This window comes from Pistacia vera, unplaced genomic scaffold, assembly GCF_008641045.1.
Source record: "Pistacia vera cultivar Batoury unplaced genomic scaffold, PisVer_v2 Contig195, whole genome shotgun sequence".
Taxonomy (NCBI): Eukaryota; Viridiplantae; Streptophyta; class Magnoliopsida; order Sapindales; family Anacardiaceae; genus Pistacia; species Pistacia vera.
Window position 1 is genome coordinate 537,859 of NW_022195996.1, and position 15,263 is coordinate 553,121.

Sequence of the window (15,263 nt, forward strand, 5' to 3'; positions counted from 1 at the left end):
ACTCATGCTCACCTTTTCGTCCCCCGCATGTTTTTGAAAATGATCCTAAAGTTGAAACTGCTCCCATATGTGTAAAACCACCACTTTATCGCATTTGCCAATCAGGCCACCATCAAGCATTTCATGTTTTGTCCTTTAGCTATTCTTTTACTTGATAGTCTAACAAGTTGAACGCCTACTTACTTTTTGGCAGTATGAAGACTAATTGGAACAGGAACCTTAGTTGTGACCCCAGAGTCCTCTTCCATCTCTATCACCCAACTCATGGCATCGATTATTTGGAGAATGTATGGAGAGATTGAATTGCGTACACTGTTGTTTGGATGATTTTATGCAGGTGGAAAGGGAGGGAGAATAGAGAATTCAATGTCCGAGTGAGGAATTAGGGATTTGGGAGGTGAAAGAAAAAGGGAAAAATTACAGAGAGCGCGTATGTTTTTGGATTTCAATTTTACCAAGCGTTTTCTGATCATCCTGAGCAAATCATCGGAGTTTGGACCCTCCTATCTAACTCCCGATCCCCCGGCGCATTTCTCTGGTCTCTACAAATTTACGAGACTTGTTTTTTGGAATTTATCTAAGGCTATCAAGTGCCGTTTGATTAAGAATGTTTTTAATTTATATATTTGGTAAAAGAATATATTGTGTGTTTTTAAATTATTAAATTATTTTTCTTTTAATATAATATAATATTATTTTTATTATTATTTTTGAATATATTTTTTAACTCCTAACATTCAGTAGTTTAAATATCCCGTTATATAAACTTTTAATTTATAACAAAATCACCCCCATTACGCTAGCCCCCCCCAACACCCATCCGCATTGGAATCACCATGAGTAGCCCCGTCACCGAAAGGCTCTGATATGACTGTTTTGGCCTAATTGATGGCTAAAACACCCCATCAAAGTAAATCTGCCGAAAATGGCCAGATCCATGACCTTTATCAGCCATATTGGGATGAGATATAGGTCGTTAACGCCATATCTCACTCAAATATGGCCGATAAGGCCAATGGTCTGGCCGGAAATGGCCAAAAGTATTTGGCCATTACCGGCCAGATCTACCCCGATAGGGGTGTTTTCGACCACAATATGGCAAAACAACCGTATCGACCTCCCAATGACGATGGCTACTCACGATCTCCAGGCGACTTCCGACGGTGGCCGGTGGTGGTTTGGTTGGCGACAAGCTGCGGCAGTGGGTAGGGGTGGCGGCGACAAGTGGGTGGGGCTTCATTTGTTTTAAATTCAAGGGTAATTTGTTCAAAAATTAATCAATTAGGGCGAAATAGTAAATGCCAGATTCATGTAAATTAATTGAAAAATAAGGTATATTGTCCTAGAATTTGTAATAAGGGGTATAATTTGTACAAAAATAAGATTACATTTGGTAATCTTACGATCTACTCACGAAAATGGAGGTTATCAGATTACCTCCAATATTACCAAATAGTAACTCTATGATATTGAAATATTACCGAATTTTATATACTTTGACACCAACATGTATCAAGTATTATATATGACATACCCTAGTACTCATATCTCTCAAACCAAACGCCCTCTAGAGATGAGTCTAAGTTACATAATCTATATATTGAATATTTAAAAGTTGGTAGTTATAGTTTTCGAAATCAAAATCCACTTTCAGAGAAATCAATTAATCACTAAATCATAAAATTAAACATGTGTTCTAATTTTGTATAATAAAATTTAAAATTATATTAACAAAAAAATTAAAACATAAACGGTCGGCAAAGTCGCTAGCCAACTCCGACGTTGTGACAGGAAAATATTATTTTGACGAGTTAAATACTTAATTACATTGTTAGCGCTATTAGAGTCGGCCTAATGAAATCTCAATTAAATATATTGTTAGCACTATTGGTCGTCGGGTGATGGCAGTCGCCCACCGCTAGCCACATTTTCTATTTTTAAAATTTCAAAAACTCTTTAATTTAAGTACTATTAATTATTTTAATTATAGAGAAATACCCCAATTCAAATATTGTTACCTATTTTAGGTCTTTTTACATTATTAATATGTCATCTCCCAAAATAAAAGGCTACCTAAAGATTATTTCTAAAGTTGATTATTTTAAAACAAACCATAAGTGATTATGAGACCTAAGCCTAAATAGAATATACATATTATATAGCAACATAATTATATTAATTACAATCTTAAAAATAAAATATAAAATAGCATTTAATGAGAATGTAAAAACGTTTAAAAAGCTATGGATATTAATAGCATTTTATAGAATGTTTAGCAGAAGTCTATGAAATTCATAGAGATAGCTATTAATATTCTTATTCTTATTTTATTTATTTACTTTTGATTAATTAAATATTCGGATGCACAAGCTTACGTATACTTATAATCTTGCTCTGCTCTGCCTGATCGGCCGCGGGGTGTGGTCCCATTGTCGTGCCATCAGGTTTGGGATGTTATTGTCTAAGTCTGGTAGCCTCAAATACTACCTTTTAACCTACAAAGTCAGAGTTAAACATTTTGTATAAGTGTTTGTGGCACTGCTGCCGCATCATCTGCATGTAATGTGAAGTTGCTATATAGTCACTATGTAAGAACTAGGATAGATGATAGTAGCCAACATATAGCTAGCAGTCAGGATCGGTCTGTGTGCGTGGGTTGGCGTGTGAACGGACCGGCACCGCCGAAGAGATACGGTCCTCTCCTGCGCGTGTCCGTCATCTCCCTCCTGCTTACGTACAGCTGTCTCGCATAAGACAGCACATACATAAGAAAGTAGTTATGGACGTGAGTAAGTCTAGCATATATCAGCTGAGCACCAAGCGTTAGGGTGAGCAGAAACACTGCCACCGGTTGAGTTGGACGGATTTTCTGTACATCTACCAACACGTGTCCTCTTTTCTCTTTTTGGACACTGGACTTTCTCTTTATTACTCTTTTACTTTTATTCCCCCATCTCATTCAACTGGAGCAGGTGAATCTGCCATCCCATTGCAGAATACCGTTTCATCCTACTTCCCTTCTATAATTATAACCCATTTCCCTAAAAAGGCAACAGTGGCATTTTCTGTTATATTTCTGGCCGTCAGGGAGATATCTGCGAATCGATTCACTTTGGGCACCCAGATGATAGAATCTTGCTGAAACCGATAGCTCATAATCATTTCACGCTATTTCCATCGAATTATCGTTTAATTATGATTAAAAACTGATAAATTATAATATATGTACACATCGTAATAAAATCAGAATCCGCCAAAGCAGAAAAGCTTCGGCTTCGGGACATAGCAGGGAATTAGCTGGATTTGTGTAATAGAATAGAATAGAATAGAATAAAGAGAAGAAGCTCATTGATTGTTTGAATTCTGTTTGAATTTGGTCAGAAATGACGAGTGCTGTGGCTCAGTGGATGAAGCAGTTGAGAATTATGAAAATTCACAAATCCTTGCCGCGAGACCTGAATCGATGAAATAGAGGCGGCCAAAGAGTTTCCAGAACGTGGAGAAGGAGGACTCAGGCCAGACTTGAAGCCATTGGTAGATTGCGCAAGAGTCCCGATGTTCCTGAAGAGTTGTTCATGTGTTACAAGATGCGGAAGAACTTGGTTTATTATCACAGCAAAGAACGAAACGTGAGGCCTTGAAATTACTCGATCTTGAGAATGTCCATGCTCTGATTTTGATGATTTTATTCAGAGCTGCTAATTGTATCCCTCTCCTCTCTTCTTCTACTTCAAACTCTAATTATCACCTCTAAGTCCTCTTCTGCTCCCTTCCTGCCGCCAAACAAGTCAACTTCCACTGCAACTGCAAACGCCGCTCCTGCCACTTTATTTCTCTGAGAAAGGCCCTGTCAAGACTTTCAGAATTGGTTACTAGGGATGACAGTTATGTGAAAGGCCAAGTCTTCTCTCTATTTCGGATGAATTGGAACCACCGTTTCATCCACCCCTCTAAGTGATTCCCTCTAAAATCAGGTTAGCTTCTTACTCTCTTTAATTTTTGTTTTATTTTCTAAGAATTAAGAGTATTTACTTGTTTTAGAATTTTTTTTATGTAGTCAAGATGGTGATAAATTAGTTTATTAAGCTGGCTAGTTTGATTGAGCCTCTAAGAAGAAGGGTACTAGAGATATCAATCTCCAAAACAATTGAATGGATAATGTTGATGGTTACCGGAATCAATAGTAAAGTTATCCAGTTTGATTTCTCTAGATTTGTCTGAGAATCGATTGTGCCTTACCGCCCACTATTGGGGGCCTTTCGTCATTGTGATGAAGTTGGATTTGCATTGCAACAGAATTCTTCACTCCCTGATACCATTGGAGATCTCCTTAATTTGGTTTCTCTAGACCTGATAGAAACCAGTATCAACTCTGCCTGCTATCTTTGGCAGATTGGTACGCCTTGAAACTCTTGATTTGAGCTCAAACCACCTATCTTCACCCCGATACAATAGGTTCACTTGTTACCTCAAGAAATTGAATGTGAAACCAATGACCTTGAGAACTTCCACTAGCTATTGGTCAGTGTGCTTCACTTAGGGAGCTTTGTTGGATTATAACCGTTAAAGCCCTTCCGGAAGCAGTAAGGGAAGATTCAAACTCTGGAGGTTCTCTCTGTGCGCTATAATAACATTAAACAGTTTACCTACACTATGTCATCTCTGGTCAAACGTGGGAGCTTGATGTAAGTTCAATGAGCTTGAGTCTACCTGAGTAGCTTATGTTTTGCAACCACACTTGTCAATTATAAGGAAACAATTTTGGCTGATATGCGGTTTTACCTCTGCCGAGATCTATTGGAAACCTGGAGATGCTTGAAGAGTTGGATATTTGCAATAACCAATCCGGTCCTTCCAGACTCTTTAGGATGCTAACACGACTGCGTAGTACTTCGTGTGGATCAAAATCCGTTGGAAGTGCCTCCTAGACATATAGCTGAAAAGGGTGCACAGGTAATGTCTCTTTCTCCTTGACATGTAATTCTATTATTATTCATTAATATTATTTATTTTCATGTCAGGTATACATCTGTTTCTTTGTTTTGGACAGGCTTGTGGTTCAGTATATGATGATCTTGTTGAAAAGAGAGATGTTAAGACACAACCAGTTAAGCAAAAAAAGTTTGGGCTCAGATTTGCTGCTTTTCAAAGTCTAACAAAGGAACGCAGTGGTAGAGATTATGTAATGCTTGAGCGTAGCTGAAAAGAGGCCGTTTGATCTCTTAAAATTAAGGTCCTTAAAATTGCTCTTTAGTCTAGTCTGTTCTGGTTTATGAATTTGGATCATGTTATTGTATTATGACTGACTGGAGCTCAGTTCAACTGATTGTGAGGAGAATGTAGATTCAATTGTCTGGGTTAGGCTGAGATACTAGTAGGTATGTGCTATTGAGAATACAAACACTCGAAACATACATGGATTTGATTACCTTATGATGGTGACAATGACTCCATTATTCATCTCAGCAGGATTTCTTTCAGATTCATGAGATAAAAGCAAAGATCATTATGCAGCTGATACCATGCTTTAAAGTCAGGTGTGGGTTTTATAAAACATGGCCTCTGCTTATGTATCCACAATTGTAATTTCCTTGTTCCTCTTTTATTTTCAATTTTTGTAATTTTTTTAATTAAATTTTTCCACTGTTCTCTGTTGTTGTGAACTATAATGAGTGTACATTGAGCCGGCAAACAGGAGGGAGAGGATTGTTGTTCTTCATATCCCTCGTTGTAAATGAAGTTTGAGTTTACACTTTCATCACTTCTAAAATTTTTAATTTTTAAAAACTGAATCCAGAATATCCTCTGTTTCTCCTCTCGATGTTGTGAATTTAATCCTGAAAAATTCTCAAGTATACTTTTGTAGAAATGTGTTTATTCTAACATCTGGTGTAAGGTTTCAGAGTGATCTAGATTTTTACTTAGCAATCTCCGAAATATCTTGTTAACGCATGACATTAGCTATGGTGGCTTTTGACACGCGCACACATTCTGTGGTAAATTTTATTGTTTATGATTTGTTTATGTTTTGGGTTTGGTTTGGTTTATCAAGCTGAGTGAGTAGTTAGCACATTTGGAGGATACCAAACTCATTTTTTTTTCCGCCGTGATAAAGGTTTATATTATGATCCATATCCAAACCTGAATTGTTTATAGATTTTGGTAGGGATTTTCTTTTGATTTTCACAGAACAACATAGATTGGTGATTGTAGCGGATAGTTCAAAAAAGAAAAAAAAAAAAAAAAAAATCTTAACCACGTATCTATCTATAGACATTGAGTAGAAAATTTAAGTTTGTTGCTGGCATTTATGTGGCAGTTGGTGCATGATTTCCAGCATTACTCTTGTACGCGTGTCATTGTGCATTCAACATGACATGATATGCTGTGCCAGGATCCACACCACAGAAGTTGTCACGTTCCATGCTGCTAGTGAATGGCTGTAGCTTACAAAAGATTGATCCCTCATTAAGTAGATGATTTTTGTGTAGCTAGAAACGAGAAGTAAAATGGTTCATCTTTAACCGTAACAACTTTTTTTTTCCCACCCAAATAATGTGTATAATGACACTTTTTTTCACCTATAGCATTTTTAAAATATATTTTATTATTAAATTTATATTTCCGATGGTGAACTCGGTTTAGGTTATTGGTTTTTAGAAGGAAGACCGATGAGTCATTTGGGATAAAAGTTAGATTTTGGTGTTAAGATTTATCAGAATTTAATTTAGGAGAGGCGACTGTACAAATCCTATCGTTCCTGTTGTCAACAATGGTGTATCACAGAATGAGTTTGAGGTTTTTGATGAGTGATACTTAAGGAAGAGAATAGTGGTATGTGGATTGTACAATGTTCATAAGTACGATGTTGGATTGAAAATATAGTATAGAATTTTATAATAAAATGATATATTTAAAGTCTAGGTGAAAAATGTGATTAAGCCATCATTTGAGTGCGAAAATCATTTACTTTGTTTACCTGGTAAATGATTGGTGTCTCGCGATGGGTTGTGTAGTGTGGTTAGCTAACCCTATGTGGATTATAATATGAATGAGTACCAATGGAAAGTTGTATAGACATAACACACCCCCATTAGCACTTGATTTGACCCTAAAGGCCTAATCAATGGATATGGAAAAGCGTCAGAAGAAAGAGGAGATAAAAGAAAACTTTTTATGAAGCTGTGATCCCACCATCGATTTCCTAACTTTGTTTGGTAACTGTCACTCTATAATACTATTCTTAATTCCGTTTTATTAAAATAATTAACTATTCTTCATCAAATGCTTAATCACATTGGTCGTCCCAAAATCATTCAAACTTGCATTAATTAAGAGCAGATCATGTGCTGTGCAATGTGAGGTTCAGATAAGCATTTCTCACCATTTTTGTCTGCACCTTCTCAATATATAAAAACATATTGACATGCATGTGACTAATGTCCTTATTTTTATCAGTTGGGTATCAAAATTTATGTGAAATATCTTGTACAGATTTCAGTAAAAGTGGTTTTACTACTCTGTAAGACCACTTTATCTCAATCAAGAATCTAATATTCAGAATGATATGGTGGTTGTACTGTACTAGTAGGGTCCAATTCATCAATGTTTCGAGAGGATATACCATAATATTTCACTTTGGATTCTTCAATCCAGTCTTCGATTCACATTTTCTAATGCTCATGCTGCAACTTGATTATTAGTAAATATAAAGACGAAAGACTAAGGCGAAGGACCAATTGTTAATTCATTATGTAACCATCCATCTGAAGAAGCTTTATATGAAATAAGGAGCAGTTGCCTTCTGCAAATTGAAGTGAAATGGAGATTGAGTATCAGGGGTTTCAACTACCTTAAAGTGGCTACAAAATAGGAGGGAGTTCAAGACAAAGAGGGCATGGAGATTATTTGTGAGGAGAGTTGTATCATGGGCATCTTAGATACTTAAGAGGAAGACGTGGTAGAATCCCAGATGGAAAAGAAAGGAAGTGAATTTGACAGTATGACATTTTAAGCTACGCAAAGCATTTTGATGATGGAAGATGGCAAGAGGAGTTTGATTTCTCTACGGTTATGGATCATTTAGTTAAGATTCGTGCAACTGCAAGAAGAGACAATAATATTTTGGAACCGGAAGTGTATTTGGTTTGTTTGGAATTAGGGATAGCAATGGGACTCGACATTTTCGGGTACTTCGCCCGAAAGGGCAGGCTTTACCTGGGTTTGGCGGGCCTTAGGTCTTTGGACCTGGCGCTTGATTTTAAAGGTCCTGACCTCGGGTACGGGCCGTGCATGGTTATATCTTTAAGGCCCGCCCGCCTGGCCACCGCACCTCATTCCAATATTATCCTACTATATATATCCCATTTTCCCACACCCTAACCCAATTTTCAGTCCCATATGAATGTTTAACAGGTAAATTGCCTTTAATAGTTGATGGGTTTGGTTCAGATTATAAAACGTGGATTTCACCCATAACATATTATCCCAGTTCAAAAGTTTAGTATATCAAATATTATGGAGTTTTAATTGCTCCGTTATTGCTTACAATTGTTGCCGTGACATAGCTGTCAAGTAATATTTTAAAAACTATTTTCTAAAATAAAATAAAACAAAAATTGAAATCGTAATATTATATTTAACTACACTTATTAAAAATGAGTGGCTTGGTCTGGGCCTGCGTTATAAAAAACCCTCACCCGGCGGCTGTGGGCTTTGCCTTCATACCCGTAACGGTGCTTGGGTCGGGCGTTTGGGCCTGTGTCATGAGGTTCGGGCTTGGCCTGGGCCAAGGGTACTCGGTCTCGGCACGACCCATTGCATCATATTGGAATCACATTTCAACACACTTTGTCAAATATATCATAAAGAAGTTGTTGCCGTGATTTGCCATTTTATAATAGTGTTATATAATAGAAGGAGAACCTACATGAGGTGGTGACATTATATTTAATAAAACTGAGTAGTGGATGCACAATATTCCTAGATAGTGGGTATGGACAGCTCCAATCCTCACCCATGCAATAATTGAGATAAAAAAAAAAGTTTACATGGATTGGCCTAGATTTTGTTGATTGTGATTAATGATGCAAAAAAAATCAATTTTCCAACTATGACCCATTTGCGCATTGGCCCTTTTCACAAGACACAAAATTCCCTCCCATTTGATGCTTCCGTGCAACCTCCACCATATCCATAATAGCCCACCACCTTGACGATGTAGAATCTCAAAAACTTTCTAAACCCTCAATCCACACTGTATGGATAGTGGTTGGGCTTAAGTAGAATCAAGAGCTTCGTAAAAGTCACCTCGCATGTATATGACGATTGTGGAACATTCAACGTTCTAATACCTCCCTACGCATAATATGGTGATGTGAATGTTAACCTCTAATACTCCCCTGTTAATATCCTGAGTTTAAAGAATTATCAAGATGGATTAAGGAAAAGATTTTGCCGAGATTAAACAGATCTAAGCAGACTAACCAAGATAATCAGCAAGGAATAAAGAAGAAGCAAAGACAGTACATGATAATGTTATAGTGTCCAGCTTGTAGCCTACATCCACTCTCCAAAGCTCAAATAGGACATCATTGATCATCAAGAGCCAGTCATTTTAACATATAGAAAAGGTAAATTTTAACATAGGTAAGAAAAACAAAGAAGACACACCCGAACTAAAACCCCTAGGCTTCTCTATGATTCTCTATCTTTCTCCCACCAACAAATTGATTTATACACAAGAGTACTCCTAAATCAACCTCCACCTGTATGAAGCACTTTTCTAGCCGAGAATGACATAACAAAATGATTTTTTACCATTTCCATCTCACAAAAAGAGGAGGAGATGGACAGATGCTTGCAAGAAATGACGATCACATGACACGACATAGAATTATCCTTATTTAAAAACGACGTCCTGTTCTGCATCCTATTTTAATTGCCTTCTTTTGACTCTGTATAACAATGTTGACTCCACTGTGGCAAAACATAAGCCACATCACCACAATTCCGCACCTTGCTTTTGATTTGCACCCTTTTGCTTTTGAACTTTACCCTTCATTTACTTGACATGAAGAGGCTCTTAGAGCCTAATGTTTACATATTCACTGTCCTTTGTAAACAGTCACTAGATAATGCGACACCAGTTCCACTTTTCAATGTTTGATTTCATCCTTCTCATCATTCTCTATGAAGTGAGTCGAACATCAATGTGCTTGGTGTGTTCGTGGAAGTACCTGGTTCTTACCACATGTGTATGACACTCTGACTATCCTGTTAACACCACCTGCCCTCTTTCGTAACCCAGCTTGTTTATAAACCCTTCACCGCACTTACGTCTTTTGCTGCCTCAGGCCATTCCACATATCCTATTCAGTTGAGGATAATTTGACCCTAATTTGTATTTTAGACTTCCAACTAACAATTTCCCAAATTGCAAACACAAAACTCAAAGTGGACTTCCTCTGTTAATATCACCATCATAATCTGCATCCACAAAACCTTCAACACAACAATTTTCCTTTTGATTTTTTTGAACACAATGCCTACTAAACTAGACCCGTTTAAGTCCTCAAGATCCATTTTAATGCAGACCAATGAACCTTTCCTAGGTTACTCATAAACCTCTCACAGGCCACCGGTATGCAAGATAGGCCTGAGCATAACCATCAATGCATTCAACTGCCCAGGCACTTGCAGAGGAACTAGCCATTTCAAGTTGCTTTCTCCATTTGAGGACTTGATCATGAGAAGCTTAAGTGTGGCCAAGAGTTGTTGACAACTTTTTGCATCCTTCATATTGACCTTTTGTTAGAATCTTTTTAGCATAAAATCTTGCTGAACCAGCTTCAGACTTTCATGAACTCTATCTCTATAATTGAAATACCAAGCACTTTGAACTTGCCCATCTCTTTCATTTCAAACTTGTTATTCACATTTTTCTGTTTCTGCAGCCGAGATAACTCATATGTGTCTTGACAAGCCACCATCATATCATCCATATACAATAACAAGAAACTAGTTGTAGATAGAAATCTCCTTAAAATAAAACCAAACATAAAGAACAAACTTTTTGTACCACTGTCGTGTGATTGTTTTAAGCCATATAAGAGTTTTTAAGAAGGAAACTTCACATGCTGAACCATTATATCCCTTAAGGCTGCTCCATCAGAATATTTTCTTCCAGATACACCATGCAAGAAGCTGTCTTTACATCCAGTTGCTTAATTCAAGTTGAATTGGACAACAAGGGAATAACAACCCTAATGATGTCTGTTTAACCACTGGAGAGAAAGATTTCATTGTAATCTATAGTCTATACATGTGTAAACCCTTTTGCAACTAATCTAGCTTTATATCTAGGTGGTTCAATGGAGTTAAGCTTGGCTTTCTTGAAAATCCACTTGCATTTGACATCTACAACCTTCGATTTTCAATAATGTCCATGTTTTCATTGTTCAAAAGAGAACTAAATTTCTTTCAATTGCTTTCTTCCATTGTAATTTTTCACCCCTGAATAGCTCTTGAAAGGTCTGGGTTCATCGCCTTTCTTCTTCAACTTGTAAGCATAGGCACCAGATCAACATATCCTAACCTTAGGGGTTTAATTACTCTTCTGATCCTAATCCCTTAACAATTGGTAATTTGTCAAGTCTAACTCATATCCTCATGATTTCCCTGTTCCACCTCACACTCACTACTTTGCTACCCCTACCCAGATTTTCAAGATACCCTTCCTCACCTTGCATCTCATTAGCTCCACCTTGATTCGGGTATGGTCATTTTTGAATTTTGAACCTCAAATTTAGATGATCTAACCCCAAAAGCCTCCTCTGATTTTCTAGACTCTTTTTTCCAGACCAGTAAATGTCTTCTTTAAAACAACATCCTACTTATAATGCATTTCTTAGATTCTAAATTTCAGAATTTATAACCCTTTACCCCATCTGGGTATCCTAAAAATATGAATTTGATAGCTCTAACTTTTAACTTATCTTCTCTAAATGGACATAAGCAACACCAAAAACTCTAAGATTTCCGAGATTCAAGGATGACTAGTCACTTCCACAAAACTTTAAAACGTATTAACTAGGATGGTGCTCTATTTATGAGATAGACTATTGTGTGTGCTGCTTATACCCAAACTTTGATTGGCAGCTTAGAACAGACATTATACTCTTAACCTTCTCCAAAATAGTTTGTTCATTCCCTCACAAAGGTATTTTGTTGTGGGGATTCCTAACTTTTGTGTCTCAAAATATGAATTTTGAAATTGTTGAGTCCTCATTTACAAACTCTAGACCATTATCATCCTAAGTTTTCTTCATTTTTTTCAGTTTGTGTTGTCTACCATGATTTTCCACTCTTTAAACCTAAAGAATGCCTCATCCTTGATTTTGAGAAAGTAAATCCCACACATGCCTAGAAAAATCACAACAAACTGACGAAGTATCTACATCCCCGAGAGAGTAATGTCTAGATGGCCCCCAACATCTTAGTGAACATACTCAATGTGAACTTGAGTAATGTTGACCAGACCATTTTAAATTGCTTATTTACCAAAACACAATATTCACAGAAAGTTAGACTCTTAGTTTTATCTCCACACAACACATTTTGCTTATCAACTCTATTAAGCCCTTTTCACTAACATGACGCAAGTCTTTGATGCAAATGAAGGTTTTTTCTTGAACTTCTACCCTTTTAAACACATATACCCATTTTTCTTTTCAGTATTCATAATCACTAGGGTTCTTTCATCACACAAGACTACTATTGCAGCTTTATAACTCAAGCCAATTGAGTCTAGTGTACCAATGAAATTGTTTCTTTTAAGGTCGTGATATACTACATCAATAGAGTTTTAGTTAAGCCATTATGAACATTCAGCCTACAGTACCTATACCTTTGATATGAAACGACAACATTATTTCCCATCATAACTTTCCCACCATTTAAGAACTAATTCTACCTCTACCCTTGAAATGACTAAGACCTTTGAGTTTTCATATCCCTCAACTACTACCCCAACACTACCTTCCTCACCCTCTTTTTCATATTTTTTTGTTTTTGTTTTTTCTCTCAAGACATCCTCTCTTAAGGTGACTTCCTTATGGCAAAAGAAAGATTTCCATTCTTGATTTGGATTTCAACCTATTCTATTCTATCTCCCTCATCACCACTGTGTTTTATCTCTCATCCTATTTTCACTATCCTTAGGTTCGAAATATCCGCTCGAACCTCTTCTAATTTCAGTTTTCGTTTTACATATTCAAGGTTTCCACATAAATATGATTAGGTAGTGATTTTTAACAGAATCACTGCCTGATCCTCATATCAATTTCTACAAATCTTTTTATCCTGATATTTTTAGAAACTCATCTTTGTTATCTTTCAGATTTCGCTCTATTCCATTTGAAAACCAAACAATCTTTGCTTTAAAAACAACCTATTAAGAAGTCTAGCTTGATAGAGAGAATCTAACTTGTTCCAGATTTCACAACTGTCTTCTCCTTCTAACCCCCGAGGACTTTGTCACCTGTCCAAGGATCAGGAGCTTTTGGCTTTATTCACATGTCCAACTTCTCAGACTCTATCATGGTCTCCAGCAATTCATCTCTTCTTTTAACGCCAGCCAACCTTTCCTTATCAACACTGCTTCCAGCTTCATTTTATAGATCGAAATCATTCTCCCTTGTAAACTTTTTCAAGTTCAAACTTAGTAACATGATTCTCAAATTCGAAAACAAAGAATCAAGTGAAATCAATCAAGCAAGAATCACTCCCAAAGACTAAATCCCAGACAACTCAAGAAACCCTAACAGAAGCCACTAAACTAGGCTCTGATACCAATTTGTTAGAGTCTAGAGTTTAAGAATTATCACAGGATGGCTTTAGGAAGAAATCTTGCATATAACATCTAAGTAAAATACCAAGTAAAGCAATAACCAGATAATCAGCATGGAAATAAGGAATGAAGCAAAGATAGTAACAGAAAATTTATAGTGGTTTGGCTTTGTAGCCTACATCCACTCTCCAAGCTCAAAATAAGATACATTGATCATAAGAGGCCAAGTATTATAGAGAATTTAACACAGGTAAAAAAACAAAAAAAGACACACATGAATAGAAACCCCTAGGCTTTTTATGAATGCTCTATCTTCTTCCAAGCTAACAAGAATGATTTTAACACAAGAGTCACTCCTAAGATCAGCCTCCACCTATATGAACAATTTTCCAACCGTTAGATGAATAACAAAAAATGATTCTTATCCATTTCCTGCTTCACAAAGTGGATGTGGATGAAATGAAGATGCTTGCAAAAAGATGGATCAAATGACACGACAATAGAAGTTATCCTTATTTGAAATACATCACTTGCTTGCATCCTATTTAATTGTCTTCTTTGACGTTGACGTCACCGTGGCAAAACATAAGCCACATCACCACTACTTTCACACATGATATGATGATTCCTCCGCATGATATGATAGTGGCTGGGCATAGGTGAATCATGGCTTACATAGAGTCACTCGCATGATATGATAGTGGCCAAAGCCTGTGAGTTTATGAGAACCATTTCCAAGGCTTAGGTAAAATCACTAGTTTAGATAGAACTCACCTCCTAATGCTGAAAGAGAGAATTCAATCAACTATATATACCATAATAACACCAATTTGGCGATATGAAACAATTCATGTTTATAAACCATTATTGTCACAAGATTAAAATTAAAGTGACTAATTAAATAGCTACGCTTACTTTGGTACTTTTTTGAATAAATTTATAAAATCTTATTCTAAATATAGATTGACGCATGACCAGCCTATCTACCGATTGTGCATCATTCCAACGCCAATAGTCGTGGTGGTAGCGTAGGCGTGGCAGGGGGTGATATGGCTTTGGGTGGTGAGATGTTTTTGTTAATTTTTAAAACTTTTATTGAGAAAGGTGTTTGTTAAATAGAGTAAACGCCATTTTCCCACCCAGGTTTGGCGAATCTGCAAGTTCCCACACCCTGGCTTCATAAATTGTAGATCTCATTCTTAGATTACACGCTATTATTTTTTTCTCAAGTCCTTCAATTAACATGTCCAAACCCTATTATGCTATTAAGTGCCCAGCATTTCACATTTCCAAAGAATGGCTGCACCAACTGCAGTCTGTAGGACCCATAGCATATAAATCAAAGTCTAATGTAATATAGAGAACATGAACAATCTTGCAAATAAATAAAATAAAATAAAAACTGATTCTTTAC

The 15,263-nt window shown here is 36.6% G+C and overlaps 1 pseudogene; it reads left to right on the plus strand.

Annotated features, from left to right (window-relative positions):
• The first annotated feature begins 3,587 nt into the window (after window positions 1-3,587).
• On the plus strand, window positions 3,588-5,175 carry LOC116127744 (annotated as a pseudogene).
• Window positions 5,176-15,263: the final 10,088 nt, after the last annotated feature.